This window comes from Anolis sagrei, chromosome 2 (assembly GCF_037176765.1).
Source record: "Anolis sagrei isolate rAnoSag1 chromosome 2, rAnoSag1.mat, whole genome shotgun sequence".
In the NCBI taxonomy this organism is placed as follows: Eukaryota; Metazoa; Chordata; class Lepidosauria; order Squamata; family Dactyloidae; genus Anolis; species Anolis sagrei.
Genome location: NC_090022.1, coordinates 246,472,238 through 246,489,530, shown reverse-complemented (window position 1 = coordinate 246,489,530; position 17,293 = coordinate 246,472,238). Strand labels below are relative to the sequence as shown.

Genomic DNA, 17,293 nt, shown 5'->3' with positions numbered 1-17,293 from the left:
TGAAGTTCCACTATTGCTTGGCTTCTTCATTAACCTGTTTTCTCTTCCTTTGCTCGCTCTTTTGGCCCTTTCCTGCTCTTCCTCTTCTCCTGATAGGGACACGTACCGGTACAACTTCTACTAAACCCTGAGGCTTTCAACCAGTTCTGGAGGAGCCCAAAATTAACTCATGTAAGATTAAGGACCGACAAAGGAAATATTTCTTTCACAGCACATAGTTTAACTACAGGATTCCCTTCCTTCAGATATTCCATTCTTAATGTTTATATTATTGTGTTATTTTGTTTGTATTAAGTGATATGTGATTATTGTCTGTGTTATATTACTGTATTCATTTGTTTGCTGTAAGCTGTTCTGTGTCCCTTTGGGGAGAGGAAGTGGGGTACAAATAAGGATGATGCTAATGACGATGATAATGATTATTATGATTATGTACTGATGACTACCAGCTCAGATGGCTTTTAAAAGGGATGAGACATCTTAATAGAAAATAGAGCTGGTAGTAACTACTACTCATGAGGGTTATATATTATTTCTGGTTCACATAATAATGGGAAACCTGAAACAACTTGTAAATTTACTTTTTCACAGAAAATTACTTTAAGATATTAGCATTGCAAGTCCTGGTTTGGCATGGCTTTTCATCTGTTCTTATGAAGGAGAAGAAAGGACTGTGGTGTGGAAGAAATAGGTCTAGTAGCATATTAGTAAAGGTGCTGGAGAGATTACGAAAGAACAGGCTGTACTGTACAAGGAACGATTCAGAAGGAGCATGTACTTCTTTGGGATTTCAGTAGCTTTTTTCATATCAGGAGTGACTTGAGAAACTTCTCTAGTGTGAGAGAATTGGCTGTCTGCAAGGACATTGTCCAGGGAATGCCTGGATGTTTTGATGTTTTACCATTCTTGTGGGAGGCTTCTCTCATGTCCCTACATGGGGAGTTGAAGCTGATAGAGGGAGCTCAACCTGCTCTCCCCAGATTTGAACCGCTGACCTGTTGGCCAGCAGTCCTGCCAGGACAAGGGTTTAACCCATTGTGCCACCGGGGGCTAGAAGCCAGTTCAATAGGTAGTACAATAAGGCTTTGATTAGTTTAAAATGATAAATATTAGTTATCTATCATCTAATGAGTTTCTATAATAGCTGATTAACAAATTGAGACCACACTCTCATTCATGCACAGATAACAAATTCATATGCCCAGTGCACCCAAATTTAACCTTAACTGTACCTCTGACTGCTCATTGGAGGGAAGGATAGTAGAGGCAAAGATGAAGTATTCTGGCCACATAATGAGGAGACAGGAAAGCTTAGAGAAGACAATGATGCTGGGGAAAATGAAAGGAAAAAGGATGGATGGATGGCATCCTTGAAGTGACTGGATTGACCTTGAAGGAGCTGGGGGTGGTGACAGCCGACAGGGAGCTCTGGCATGGGCTGGTCCATGAGGTCATGAAGAATTGGAAACGACTGAACGAATGAACAACAACAAGTACCTCCCCAGAACATCTGGGGAACTAAATTACCGGGTAGTGCATAAAATGGTGGCAAAAGTTTACTCTCCCAGCAACAATTTGGAATCAATTTATTTTTAATAATGTTCGTCTTCAGAACTAGGAAATGGGATTGTTTTGACTTTTGTTAGAATTCTGTTTCTCACAAAGCAAGGTTATTATGCTTCTTTTTGTTTTTGTGTATTGATCTTTCTTTTTAATGACCCTGACTATTGTTGCTTTGCTAATTCTACTGTATAGCACGCACTGGATCAAAAGGCAGAATATAAATATTTAAATATATGCATGAGGAAATATATAAGTAGGGATCTAGACATCACATTCTCATTGGGTCCTTTGTTCTCAATTCTCATTTTTCTTTTCTTTTTTACCATATTCTGTGAACTGAACTACAGTTGTTTCTTTCTAGTCCATAACCTCAAACAACAACAGAATCTCTCCCCACACACCACACACATACACATCACCTCATTCTGCAACATAAATAAAACATACAAACCAGAGACATTATGATTTGATAAGGTCTTATAGCAGGTTTCATTACTGAGTAGGAATGTAACATTGGACAAATATTTGTATACTCATTCATTTTTTAAGATTTCCACTTTTTGATCCATTGATCTCTGAGGAAACTTATGTAGGCTAGAACAAACCAATATAAAGCAGTTACCTAACATCCTGGTGGAAGAGTATTCAAGACAGAGGGTAGAAATGGGGAAAGTTGTATCTCAGTGTGTACACGATATTAATGTAAATATGAGATAAAATTTAATGCAATCTGCATTTTAACCCAGACTAATATACTCTCCAGACTAATTAGAGGATTGGGGCACAGTTATTTTTAATGTTGTACATTTATGTGAATTTAGCAGAATAGTTCTTCATTGAAATATTGTATACAAAAGTACAGTATGTGTTCACAAAAGTTATGAAATGTGTGTATTGGGTAAGCTGCATGCAAACTCACAAGCAATATTAGGAGATGTACAGTATTGTTGAAGACTTTCATGGCTGGAATCACTGGAGTTGTATGTTTTTCGGGCTGTATGGCCATGTTCTAGAAGCATTGTCTCCTGACATTTTGCCTGCATCTATGGCAGGCATCCTCAGGGGTTGTGAGGTTTGTTGGAAACTTGGAAAATTTGGTTTATATATATGTGGAATGTCCAGGGTGGGAGAAAGGACTCTTGTCTTTTGGAGCTAGGTGTGAATGTTTCACTTGGCCACCTTGATTAGCAGTTGATGGCCTGACAGTTTTTAGGAGTGGTTTGTTACTGCCTGGGTTAATCCTTTGTTGAGAGGTGATTAGCTGTCCCTGATTGTTTCTTGTCTGGAGTTGCCCTATGTTTGAGTATTGTTCTTTATTTACTGTTATAATTTTAGAGGGTTTTTTTTAATACTGGTAGCCAGATTTGGTTCATTTTCATGGTTTCTTCCTTTCTGTTGAAATTGTCCACATCCATGTGGATTTTAATGGCTTCTCTGTGTAGTCTGACATGGTGGTTGTGAGAGTGGTCCAGCATTTCTGTGTTCTCAAATAATATGCTGTGTCCAGGTTGGTTCATCAGGTGCTCTGCTATGGCTGACATCTCTGGTTGAATCAGTCTGCAGTGCCTTTCATGTTCCTTGATTTGTGTTTGGGCAATGCTGCGTTTGGTGGTCCCTATGTAGACTTGTCCACAGATGCATGGTATACAGTTGACTCCTGCAGAGTAATTTTTCACATCTAAAATATTCCAACATTACAAATTGAAATTTTACTTAATGGAAGTTAGGTCACACTTTTCTTGTTGCAAGCATGACTATAGAGAATGAACAACTTATCTAGTAATATTATTGTCCCTAGCCAATAGCTTTTAGAGCAATTTGATTTTGCTTCTTCATAGTCTCAAAGCAATTTTCCTGATTGAATCTTTAAAAGAGCATAAAGCAAAAAAAAATCACTTGGATTACACAACAATACATCTATCTTAATCCTGTGTATATCATCTTAAAGATTTGTAGCCAAAATGTTTATTACCTTTTATTTTATAGCACATTCTTTTATAAATAAAAGATTTCTAATGCTGGAGATTATCAAAAACAAACCTTCTGGTTCTAAGTATTTGGTTTTGTGTGAATAATTTGTGCACTGCTCCTCTGTTATTGAAAAGAAATTAAACCATTTTGCTTTTGAAAATGCAATACAAATATGTCATAGTAATTTTGAATACCTCATAGAACTAATGTGTTTTCACATTTGTGGGGAAAAGACTCCTGCATAACATTATGTTACTATATAGAATGAATCCATATTGTTGTATCTCCTGGTTTGTTTGTTTGTCGTGTCAGAACAACCAGTCAAATTATATTACATTTCTAACAGAAACAAAGCAAACAAGCAGATTACAGAATTTGTGAGTATGAGAGTTGATTAAATGTCCTTTGACCAGTATCTGGCCACTTGGAGTGCCTCTGGTGTTGCTGCAAGAAGGTCCTCCCTTGTGCATGTGGCAGGGCTCAGGGTGCATTGCAGCAGGTGGTCAGTGGTTTGCTCTTCTCCACACTCGCATGTCGAGGATTCCACTTTGTAGCCCCATTTCTGAAGGTTGGCTCTGCATCTCCTGGTGATTTCAATAGTAATCAAGCTTAAGGATGAAGCAACACATGCTTGGAATTCATGTAGGTAAAAACCAAGTGTATAAGCATCAACTGAACACTACCTTTAGAAAAAATTATAATTAGCATAACTTTTACTTTTCATCTAGGGATAAATTAAATACATCTCTCATTGTTCGCTCTCTGTCCCACGCTTGAGTTCTTTTAAGGTCTCGTTTTCTTTCTATTCAAGTTATGAAGAAATTTCATAAACATTAGTCATGTGCACAAAATTTGTTTGTTTCTTTTGTGTCTTCTGTTTCTTCAGAAGCAGGAAACCCCCTCCACACATGGAAATCTCAAATGCAGGCAAGAAGGCAATTTCAGCTTGACACGAAAGCTGGCTTGACTGCATTTGGGCAGGCCTGTAGCTACTAGCTAGGCGGCAGGCACACTCCAAGCCTGCCTGCAGGCTCCGCCACACACACACACACACACACACACACACACGAAGAGTGTGGCAGGGCATGTGTGGTGGCTGGCAAGGCCTGTAGGTGCACTCTGGACTTGCCAGCAGGCCTCACCACAACACACACACCCTCCGAGAGTGTGGCTGAGCATGTGTGGCTGCTGGAGGGGATTGTAGGCACACTCCAGGCATGTCTGCAGACCCCGCCACACACACACACACACACACTGAGAGCGTGGTGGGGCATATGTGGTGGCTGGTGGGGTCTGCAGGCAAGCTCCAGGCCTGCCTGCAGCTGAGTGCCTTACTCCAGACGAGCAACAGCAGGTGCCAGGTAAAAAGAACACTGGGAAGAGGTGCCACTGGGTGGGAGATTTGCCACTGGGTGGGACCCCCCCCCCCCATAGTGGTCTGAATTTTGGGGACCCAATCCGAAAAAAACTCTCCTGATTTTGGGAAGTTTTCGAAAATGGATTGGGGCCTCCAACAAAAGCTAGAACATGAAATGGGGTAAAGTTTACCCCGAAAGCACAAGACCAATAAACATGTAAGTTCTTATAAACATATGCAAAATTCTTAGTCCCATATGCTAACTATAAGTAAAGGTAAAGGTTCTCCCCTGACATTAAGTCCAGTCGTGTCCAACTCTGGGGGTTGCTGCTCATCTCCATTTTTAAGCTGAAGAGCCGGCGTTGACACCTCCAAGATCATTTGGCCAGCATGACTGCACAGAGTGTTGTTACCTTCCTGCCGGAACGGTACCTATTGATCTACTCACATTTGCATGTTTTCGAACTGCTAGGTTGGCAGAAGTAGAGCTGACAGCGGAAGCTCACGCCACTCCCTGGACTTGAACCTGTGACCTTTTGGTCAACAAGCTCAGCAGCTCAGTGGTTTAACCCACTGTGCCACCAAACAGTTATTTACTACAAAGACGGCCATATTGTATTTCCCAGTTATGTAAGTGATTAAAGATGAGGAATAGAGGGGCAACCCTAATTTAATATCATACATATGACTGAATATTCAGGGATTCAAACACATATTTGGAGAAAGGTGGGATATAAATCCATTAATGAAACAACCAAACCAAGGCTTAAATACTATTGTTAGTCCAGGCTCAATTAATGGGATTTACCTATGTGTGGACTCATCATTCAAAAATTGATTGAATATGTTTACTTTGGTTTGGACCAGTCATTAGGATACCAACCGCAGACAGGCTTTTAAGAAATAAGCACTCAAAGCCCTCTGCCTGAAGGGTGAATCTGTCAATTTTTCTCTCTCCCAAATTTAAATGCTTGCAATCCCAACTTCTTTCCAGCCAGGTACAAATTTGGGAATGTTCTGATTTAAAAATTACAAAAATATGGTCCTATAGCTACATTCTTCATGTGAGGTTCTTTTCCAGTGAAGAAACAGCAGGAAGGACTAATTCTCACTTGAGCAAAGCAATGTGTCAGCCCAAGTACAGAAGAGTAAATAACATATCAATGTGAGGAATGTTTCTTCTCCATTGTGATATTATAGAAATAGAAGTAATAATTTATCATTTATCAGCACATCCTGTTATGGTGGCTCAAATGAGTGCCTGTTGATTCCACAATAATCATTTTTAGGAATAGTTAAGGATGATTGGCATTTAGTCAACATGCCAAACATTAAGAACACAGTGAGTAATGGAACACCATGAACTGTTTGCCTTGATATTTCTTCTCACTTCAGAAAATATGGTCTATTCGCTTGAATGATAAAATATGTAATGTATTGAAAAATATCAGAATAACATCCTGGCAAAATTGTAATAACTGTGTAGTATAAACGCAGGCATATTTAACCAGGTGTAAAAAAAGCAATATTCAGTCTAATCTTTGGCCATCTTTCGGGGGTGCTTTGAATGTGATTTTCCTGGTTCTTGGCAGGGGTTGGACTGGATGGCTCACGAGGTGTCTTCTAGCTCTATGATTCTATAATTCTAATATCTTGGTCTTAATCTTGTTGAAGCATTACATTTGGGCTAGCTCCTAATTCCATTGATAGTTGCAAGCTTACACATTTGTACAAAGAGGTATCCAATAGCTCCTTATCAAAGTTGTTCTTCCAAGTAATAGATTTTGGATAGCTTTAAATGAGCTATCCAAGGGGCTGAGACTACTTAGAGTGTTCCTTTGAAGCCTTGATTATAACTTGGATCAGGGTCACTGCCACAACAATATGGGAACCATCAGTTACCATTATGTTCTCTAAAACATATAGTAAAATTGTTTTTTTAAAAAAAGACTGGTTGGTGTATGGACACATGATCACACACATGCACGTATGGTCAGAAAGTCAACCAGATCTCTGCTGCTATTTCCATCATTTGCATTGTTCTCATAAGAGCACCAGTGGGACTTTATGCTCCATTACCATTTAGCAGGATTTTGGACATTCTTAATAATTTAAGTAGGAAACATTGGCAATCTAATTATGTAGGATTAAATGCCATTGGAAAGAAAAGACCGGTTCAAGTAGCCCAGCTTATGTTTGGGAGTATCTTACGTCACTGGGCAATCAGATAAGTTTGCCCTCTAAACCTTAATCTAAGCCATTAATAAAGATATTGAACAGTACTGGGCTCCGGATGGAACCCTGTGGCACTCCTCTATTCACTTCTTTCCAGGATGAAGAGGAACCATTGGTGAGAACCCTTTGGGTTTGATCGCTTAACCAATTACAGATCCACCAAACAGTTGCATTGCCTAGCCTACATTTGACTAGTTTGCTTGTAAGAAGGTTGTGGGAACTTTGTTGAAGGCCTTATTGAAATCTAGATATGCTACATCCACAGCATTCCCTGCATCTACCAAGCTTGTAACTCTATCGAAAAAAGGGACAGGATTAGTCTGGCATGACTTGTTTTTGAGAAATCCATGTTGACTTTTAGTAATTACAGCATTCTTTTCTTAGTGATTACTTAGTAAGTAAGTACAAAACTAAACTTTTTTAGTGATTACAGACTGGCTCCTTAATGATCTGCTCCAGAATCTTTCCTGGTATTGATGTCAGGCTGACTGAATGGTAATTGTTTAGGTCCTCTTTTTCCCTTCTTGAAGATAGGGACAACATTTGTCCTCCTTCAGTCTGCCGAGACTTCTGTTCTCCAAGAATTCTCAAAAATTATTGCCAGTGGTTCTGAAGTGTCCTCTGCTAGTTTCTTCAATACTCTTGAAGTGGGAGAGATTTATAATGGAAGGGGGCAGGGCTAAGTACTTTTTTTTTTACTCTAAAAGGAAGAAATCTTGGTAAATAGTGGCTAAACGAGACTCTAGTCTACTTTCAATGAAGTTTATGTCAGGTGAGTGTTGACATTTTGTTGTTGTTTTGCTATTTTCTGTGTCCTCATTAAAAGATATGTTCTCATTTCTGCAGGCTTCCCTTTTTAGGTATGTTGGCTGGGATAATGGGAATTGCCCTCCAGCTCATGGGAAGAATACTTGGTTGGGGATGTTGTTTTTGCCTGTTTATGGATGTCGCATTACTGGTGTGTGTGTGTAAAATGACAAAAAGCTAAGGAAATGAAAAGCAAACAACATGTAGATTGAGATATTAAACACTATGCATATCAGAACAATAATCCTCCTGGATGTTATTAAAACAAGGAAGTGGACAGCAAGCTCCTCAATCGAGGACCATCTTTTTGAGGCTGTTAATAGCATATATTTCATAATGGTGACGTCTGTGTTATTTAGATACCTCACCATTATGGGAACAGGGCTGTGGCGCAGTTAGCTGAGAGCTAGCTGCATTAAACCACTACTGACTGAGAGGTCATGAGTTCGAAGCCAGCCCAAGTCAGAGTGAGCTTCCTGCCATTCGTCTAGCTTGCTGTCGACCTATGCAGCCCGAAAGTCAGTTGCATCTGTAAAGTAGGAAATTTAGGTACCGCTTATGCGGGGAGGCTAATTTAACTAATTTACGACACCATAAAACCTTCCAGCAGTGTGCTTAAGAATGAGGTACTCCATCAAAGTACTTGGCATCACAATAGGTACCGCATAAGTGGTACCTAAATTTCCTACTTTACAGATGCAACTGACTTTCGGGCTGCATAGGTCGACAGCAAGCTAGACGAATGGCAGCTCCCCCTCTGGCCGGAATCGAGCCGGAATCAAAAGCTTGAGCACAGCTGGAATGTTAAATTGCTTCTGCGTCTGTCTTTAAATGTTGCATGTCTAACTGGCATTGAATGTTTGCCATGTATATGTGCACTGTAATCTGCCCTGAGTTCCCTGCATCCTGCAATCCTGCAAACTTATCAGGGATGTGTGCCGATATAATTGTTGAGCACAGTGGGAGGTATAAGAAGGCAAAAAACAATGCCTGGTTGTCATGTCCCATTTCCTTTAAATGCTACTAGTTGAAAAGTTAGAAAAATGTAGGTTATGTTTAAAATGATGAATTAGCAAGCCAGAACAATTTGCACAACATCAATACTGCAGTAGCAAAACAGACACATACACGAGTTCCAGAGAAATGTAACAGGAAATTAAGCACAAATTGATTCCACAAATTAATGTACATAAGGACATGCTGAATAATTTAGCAAATCGATATGAATAATCTGAGTAATTGAAGGGTACACAGGCAAAGAGCTATGTGGGTTAATGTTTAATACAGACCTATTTAGTGACCTGCTTAGTAGCAATAATTTGTTGAATTTTAAATGTGTGAATAATAGAGAGATGGTGGCAGTATGTTTGAAGGAGAAAGACAAGAAAGGGACATACGGGTCACAGTGTAGTATGTAGCTGCATCTTCCCCTGACTCCTTTTTGATACTCAACTGATTTCCCCTCTGCTAATTAATGCAACTGAAAATTGTGCTAAAGCGTACTAAAGTACAATATGCTTTGGTGCAATTTGAAGTATAATACATTTTTGGCTTGACTAAGAATAGACACCATTAATGTTTTAGACTATTTGCTTATAGACCGGGAATGTCAGCAAATAGAAACTAAATGTAATTTGCTCTCCTTGAATTTTAATTCAGTGCAAATATAAGCGTCTATACACTTTGAAGTGAACTGATTTTTCCATTCTTTTAAATGGAAAAGCAAATAATGGTTATACAATCTTAAGAACAAGGATGGGAAATGGAATGCTTGGTCCACGAAATGTTGTTGAAATCCTCTCATCTCTCAGCCATGGCTTTGCTGGGTAAGACGGATGGGAGCTACAGTCATATGGAGAATGGAAGCAAGGAAAGAGAACGTTTGCACAGAGCTAGGTGTCACAGTTTTCCAGATCCAAACCATTCTCCTTTTCCCAAATGGTTCTTTCTATATCCTCTATCCCATCTTCAGCCAGTAAATAACTTGTGAAATTTGGCAGACTTTTCCTAAAGGGGTTAGTGGGATAGGATATTAATTGTTGTTTCTCATCAAAACAACAAATGAGCCTGTCTAAAATGGAAATCTGCAATGTAGCCCACAACTTTTGAAAATGAGCATGTCCAAACATTATAAGGTGAATAACAAATCTATATTCTACATGTATGTTCAAATCCAAAAGGAATAAGCAAAACTGTATCAAATTAACTCTGTTCATTAATTCTCCTTTGCTGTGATGCTTGAATTTGGCAAAGAGGATGAAAACCACTTTACATACTTTAGATTCAGTTTGGTTGTTTTATTTTTGTAATTTATTAATTACTAGCTGTACCTGCCACGTGTTGCTGTGGCCAACCTTCCCTCCCCGCTTCTCTCCTTCCCTTCCTTCCCTTTTTTCTTTCCTTCTCTCCTTCCTTCTTTCTCTACCTCTTTCCTTCCATCCTCTTTCTTTATCTTTCCCTTTTTTCTTTCTCTCCTTTCTTCCTTCTCTACCTATTTATTCTTGGACTGCAACTCCCAGCAGTCCTCCTGATCAATCGATCTACGTACGTACCTACCTACCTACCTATATGTAATCTAACTATCTTATCTATCTGGACAATTGCTGAGAGTTGCAGTCCAGGAATAGGAAATTGGAAATATGCACTATATTGTCGTTTAGCTTTTTTTTGGTTTTTAAATCCTTTCTGCTGTTTTTTTTGGGGGGAGGGGGCTATGAGTGATGGTCACTTATTGGGCTGTTAAGGGTGTAGTGTGCAAATGTTGTGTCAATTCGTCCAGTGGTTTTTCAGTTATGTTAATCCCACAAACTAAAATTACGTTTTTATTTATATAGATTAAAATATTTATACAGGTTAAGGACCTCTTATTTGGAATTCCTAAATACTCCAAAATTGTCTATATGGTGGCCTCACAACCTCTGAGGATGCCAGCCATAGATGCAGGCAAAACATCAGGAGAGAATGCTTCTGGAACATGGCCATACAGCCTGAAAAACTTACTGAGTCTGACGATAGCTTTCCAGAGCTTTTGGCTCAGGCCTTTCGCATCACCTCACTGTTTCAAATGGAGATGCTAGAAGTCTAAATAGAGACTTTCTCCATGAAAAGCATGTAACCCCTCACCAAGCTCTTAGTGTACATTCTACTGATGACACTTTGCTTATGCAAAGACACATTTGTCATTGCTGGCAGTTGCACATCTGTTAGCAGCATCGGGTCTTCATTTATTAATAAACAGTCAGATGGATTCTGCATGGCTGGAAAAGAAGAAGCCTGACAGATATGCTCATACCTTTTGATTACCTTGCTGACATTGTGAGAAAAATGTCTATAATTCATTAAAGCATTTGACACTCAGGTCAGTGAACAAGTTCATTTGTGGCAAAGTCACAAAGCTCAGTAAACAATAAAATTAATAAAATTCTAACAGACCAATGGATGTAGACCAACAAGAAAACAATTCACAGGACAGTAAGAATTGAAACATTTGAATTACTCACGAAATTACCCAAGATTATAATATTTGCATTTTCCCAGTATCTATCTTTACCATCAAATATAACATCTGTTGTATCTACCTCAGTGGGATTTTAAGAAAATCATATAGAAAGTGTTTGGTGATTGCTGAGTTGTGGAAATGACTATATCACAACATAGTCAAAATCTGCTTTAAATCAAATTAACGCAGAGTTCAGACTTTGCAGTAATGTGGCAGACACTCAGCACAATGACAAGCAATATAGATGATTTCTCCTGATACTTAGTAGAAGATTCTCTATACTGATAGCCTCTTTGAATAAAATAGTTGAATAAAGAATGTTGTCTAACAAAAGCCCTACAGAAAGTTACGCTGATTCTATTTTGTCACATAAAATACTCCCAAATAATACATATGGCACAGTGCTAATAACTTTGAACATTCCTCCTGTTTTCCCTGAGGATTTTTAGTGTTTTGTAGTTATAACTTGACAGGCTGAACAGGGAAGATGTTCAGTATGAAACTCTTAATTTAACTATTTGCTGCTTTTTTTTTTTTGTTTGCTTCTTCCTCTCTTTCCATTCACCAATCCTTCATTGGTACTGATGTTGTTGCTAGGTCAAAGGACTCCCTCAACACAGGAAATGCTTCCTGATTCCTCCCAGAATGGTGACAGGTTATACATGAAGCATCATTTCCTTCTAGGAATCATAGGGCTATATATTCAAGTCCTGAGATTCCCTGTCGGGATACAATACCATAAACACTTTTGTGTTCAGTGAAAGACCCATTGGAATTTTCTCTCAATGAAAAATATGCATGATACAATTTTCTGATTGGTGATCATGGGGGATGTAGTCACGCTGCAAGATTCTTACTACATTGCACATCATTTGCTGGCTCCAGAGGTTTTTGTTCCTGGACTTGTGCAGAAGTTGGTGAAATGGCAACTGACAATTAGGATCTTCCAAAATATCAGAGGGCAGTTACCTTTTGGGATGAAGGGTATTCAGGCCATTCTATGTGGCACACACTGCTCTTTTCTCCAACTTCAACCATCTGCAGTCAACTGCACTCTAGCCAAGGTCTGGACATTTCCTTCATAAGAAGAAAATAGTTAGGGATCACAGGAGGAATAACTTGAGGATCGGGCATTTCAACTGTTGTTCCTCAACATTTATAGCCTGCCCCATTCCTTTAATGCAGAGGTGGGAAAACAATAATATGTAGACTACATGACACCCCGTCCCCGTCCCCTCAGCTCCAAACTTTCAACAATTATTATTTTTAGGTGACCTCCAAATCGACACGCCCACATACCTCATAAAATTAAATTAAAAATGCCCAAAAAATGAAACCAGGAGTAAGTCTAGTAAGTCTAGTCATGTCAGGCATGCTGGTTTGGCCTGCCAGGAATATGAAAGAGCTGAAAAATGTCCAGTGACTCCTTGGTATTGACCACCTCACAGAGGTGGTCAATAGAGTCTCCACAATTCTATTGTGCTAAACGGAATATATTCCCCTTTGCAAATTGGCTTGGCCTCTAATCTAGATCGTCTGGTTCAGAGTATGAGTATTTTCATAATTAATACAGAAGTTTCATAACTTTTGTGAATTCCTCTAAAGATTATGGCTATTCCAATTTTGTCATTGATATTCTCGCCCATAGATCTTAATTGATCAATTAAAGATCTCACATGTTGCAGAAAATCATCCAAACTTTCTTCAGAATCCATTTTAGCTGTGAACAGCTTGTGATACATCAACATGCTTCCATCAAATGAACTCTTGCTGTGAATTTTCTCCAGATGTGCAAGTGTGGCCCTTGCCGACGTATCATTCTTAACATATTCAAAAGCTTTCTCAGATAAAGAATTTGCAATTAAGGCTCTCACCTATCTGTCAAATTCTGTCCATGCTTCAGACTCATCATCATCATCAGCTTGGGGTGGATCTTTCTGTTAGACCTTGGTTTGCCTTGAATCTAGAAGTAACTCCAATTCCTTCTTCCAAGCCAGATAATTAGTCTCATTTTCTGCCAGTTTTGGAAGATTGAGGAAGAACTCTTGTCTTCTTTCCATTCTTTGCATGTCTCAAAAAAATGAAGAGGCACCAAAAATCAAAAAAATCCAAATAACCTTAAAACCTGTTTAAAGAACCCTCTCTGTTCTTTTTGGCCTTCCTCATTTTTTTCACACTCTTTCTTTCAGCACACGCACATAGACTGGGTCCATAACTCTTTTTTTAGGGAACCATCCAAAATACAAACAGGATCTCCTCCTCCTCCTCCTCCTCCTCCTCCTCCTCCTCCTCCTTCTTTATGCTTTCTGACTAATAATCTCCTTCAGTGTCAAATCCTAGACTTTATCACACCAACCATAAATTCCAAGTTGATCGCCTTTAATATGTACCTCTATTTATTGCATTGATTCACGATTATGTAGTCCATGATCATACTTCTGCATAATTGCACCTTTGTACAATACTGCAGTTCCCTTTTTAGTTATTTTTTAACTTTCCATATAATGTGTCATTTCAGCATATTAGATAGATAGATAGATAGATAGATAGATAGATAGATAGATCCGCATATATATCTTGGGAATAATGAGAGGGAGAGAAGGTAAATCCCCCCTCCAGATATCATCTTATTGCCAGCATATCAACACAAAAATTGAAGGGATCCATTATGTCATGGTAGGTAACGGGGATGTTGGAAGATTGAGAGTTATTTATGGATTTTACCTGTTAATAGGTGGGAAGGGAGAATCATTGGGAGGGGGAGAAAGGAAAACTAGTAGCAGGATAAACACACTATCATGTGATAAGGACGATAACCAAAGATGACAGTCCAGGCGCAGTGCCAGTTTGCCTACCTTGTGCAACAAAGTCCCCTATCTCTGCCAAGACCAAACCCTATCTATTTCAGCTTCAAACCTTTTCTTGCTCTCAAGACAAGCCTCTGATTTTGTTATATTCTGTTCACTCATACCTAGCCCATATTCACAGCCTCCCTGAGCTATGATTAGCTGCCCTCGGCCAGATCTGCCCTGTGTCTCTTTCACACAGTGAAAGGACTCTATGTGCCTTTTGGATAATGATCACTTAGAAAGTTTGCATCATCACTTACTTATATAGGTGACACTGAGTGCTGGATGGAAACATCTCCTGAAATGAGGCAACAGAAAACAAAATAGAGGAAGTCAGAATAAGGATCAGCAAGAAACAGAAAGATATTGTACTCATGCTTCCTCTCTTTATGCACAAATCCAAGTTGTTAATAATTTAAATGGGTTCATAAAAATAAATGAATATTCAAAAAGTGACTGCTTATCAATAAACCATTAGTTTACTGATTTCCCAATAGAATATATTTGTAACAGCACACTCTTCAATTGTCCCTCATCAGGTATGAGCCCTGATTTTCTGGACATTGTCCCCAGTATAAGTCACTTTTTCTGTCTTATCCCTGCTTAGAAGATTGTTATCAAAATTTTGTAACTCAAGCTGTCTTTTTTCAAGCTTTAGCTCCCTCTGCCAAGACTCCCAGAGTTAGATTTCTCTTTTGCTCTCTTTATCATTTTCTCCAAATATTGTCTTCATTGTGCATGGTCTTTCATTTTATACACCAAAGCTGCTGGAATATATTTGCAACAAGTAATACCATATTGGAAAACAATCACAGTTTTTCTTATTGCACCTGCTTAGTCGAAACATCTGTGCATAATGAGGTTTCCCATAATTAAAAAATCCTTATCTCTTTAATCAAAAGAAGAAGAAAAAGCTTCATTTTAAAAAAAATCCTACAGGCCTCTACTATGTTATATTGAATCAAAGCATCTAGCCCAATACTAGAATAAAACTTAGTGTTAATCATTTTTCCTGTCCTATCTGGAGATGCAAACGCTGAACCTAAAGCTATTGCTTGTAAAGTGGTCTGCAAGTGTGCTCCTATCCCAGATCCACTACTAAAGCATAAAACAGTTGAAAAAAGGTGACCCATGGTATGTATTTATTTATTCACTCAGTTTGTAGTCTGTTCTTGTCCTTATGCTGAATCCTAGACAGGCTACAACATGCTTAAAAATAAATGATCAAATAAAGAAATAAACACTATACCACATAGAAAAGGCAGAGGAACGAGAGACCAGATTGCCAATATCCGCTGGATAATGGAGAAAGGCAGGGAGTTTCAGAAAAACATCTATTTCTGCTTCATTGACTACTCTAAAGCCTTTGACTGTGTGGATCATAATAAATTGTGGCAAGTTCTTGGTGGGATGGGCATACCAACCACCTTGTCTCTCTCCTGAGGAATCTGTACAAGGACCAAGTCGCAACAGTAAGAACTGACCATGGAACAACAGACTGGTTCAAGATTGGGAAAGGCGTACGGCAAGGCTGCATACTCTCACCCAACCTTTTAAACTTGTATGCAGAACACATCATGCGATGTGTGGGGCTTGATGAATGCAAAGCTGGGGTGAAAATTGCTGGAAGAAACATTAACAACCTCAGATATGCAGATGACACCACTCTGATGGCCGAAAGTGAGGAGGAGCTGAGGAGCCTTCTAATCAAGGTGAAAGAAGAAAGCGCAAAAGCTGGGTTGCAGATAACGTCAAAAAAACCAAGATTATGGCAACAAGAATGATTGACAACTGGAAAATAGAGGGAGAAAATGTGGAGACCGTGACAGACTTTGTATTTCTAGGCGCAAAGATTACTACAGATGCAGACTGTGGCCAGGAAATCAGAAGACGCTTACTTCTTGGGAGGAGAGCAATGTCCAGTCTCCATAAAATAGTAAAGAGTAGAGACATCAGACTGGCAACAAAGATCCGCCTAGTCAAAGCCATGGTATTCCCTGTAGTAACCTACGGATGTGAGAGCTGGACCTTAGGGAAGGCTGAGCGAAGGAAGATCGATGCTTTTGAGCTGTGGTGTTGGAGGAAAGTTCTGAGAGTGCCTTGGACTGCAAGAAGATCCAACCAGTCCATCCTCCAGGAAATAAAGCCCGGCTGCTCACTGGAGGGAAGGATACTAGAGACAAAGTTGAAGTACTTTGGTCACATCATGAGGAGACAGCAAAGCCTAGAGAAGACAATTATGCTGGGGAAAGTGGAAGGAAAAAGGAAGAGGGGCCGACCAAGGCAAGATGGATGGATGGCATCCTTGAAGTGACTGGACTGACCTTGAAGGAGCTGGGGGTGGTGACGGCCGACAGGGAGCTCTGGCGTGGGCTGGTCCATGAAGTCACGAAGAGTCGGAGACGACTGAAGGAATGAACAACAACAACATACCACATAGATTTTCAGCCAAAATCATGCCCGATTGAAAAAATACTCCTTTGCCAACAAAAGTAAAGGAGTGAGAGGACAAACTGAACCTACCATGCAAGGGAATTCCAAAATCTGAGGGCAGCCAATGAGAAGGGTGTTTCCCAGATCCTTACCAAACTGTTCCGGCCTAGTTTACCTGTCTAAATGCATCTCACCCTATGAACGATCTCAGAGGGTAAGATCTTTTGGGGAGGCCCTGCTCTCGGTCCCGCCTCATTCACAGGTGTGGTTGGGAGAAACGAGAGACAGGGTCTTCTCAGTGGTGGCTCCTTGGCTATGGAACTTTCTCCAAAGCAAAATCAGAAAGAAAGCGAAGACATGGCTGTGGGACTTAGCCTTTGGTCAGTAAAGTAATGCAGTACTAGAAATGCATATGGAATATAAACAAACAAGCAAACTTTATTTATTTATATCTTGCCACCATCTCCTCAAAGGGGGGGGGGGGGCTCACAAAAGCACTCTAGGGTTCCACAGATAAAATAGAAATACATAAACCTAAAAAACAGTACAACATACATTTAAACAAATACAAGCGAATGG

The 17,293-nt window shown here is 39.5% G+C and overlaps 1 long non-coding RNA gene across 1 annotated transcript; it reads right to left on the bottom strand.

Annotated features, from left to right (window-relative positions):
• Positions 1 to 331: 331 nt before the first annotated feature.
• Positions 332 to 14,705, bottom strand: LOC132766429 (uncharacterized). Its single transcript, XR_010909328.1, has 4 exons — positions 14,542 to 14,705; positions 13,307 to 13,503; positions 12,402 to 12,509; positions 332 to 4,118 (listed from the first exon to the last, which is right to left on the bottom strand). It is a non-coding gene; the product is annotated as an uncharacterized lncRNA (long non-coding RNA).
• Between the last annotated feature and the right edge of the window lie 2,588 nt (positions 14,706 to 17,293).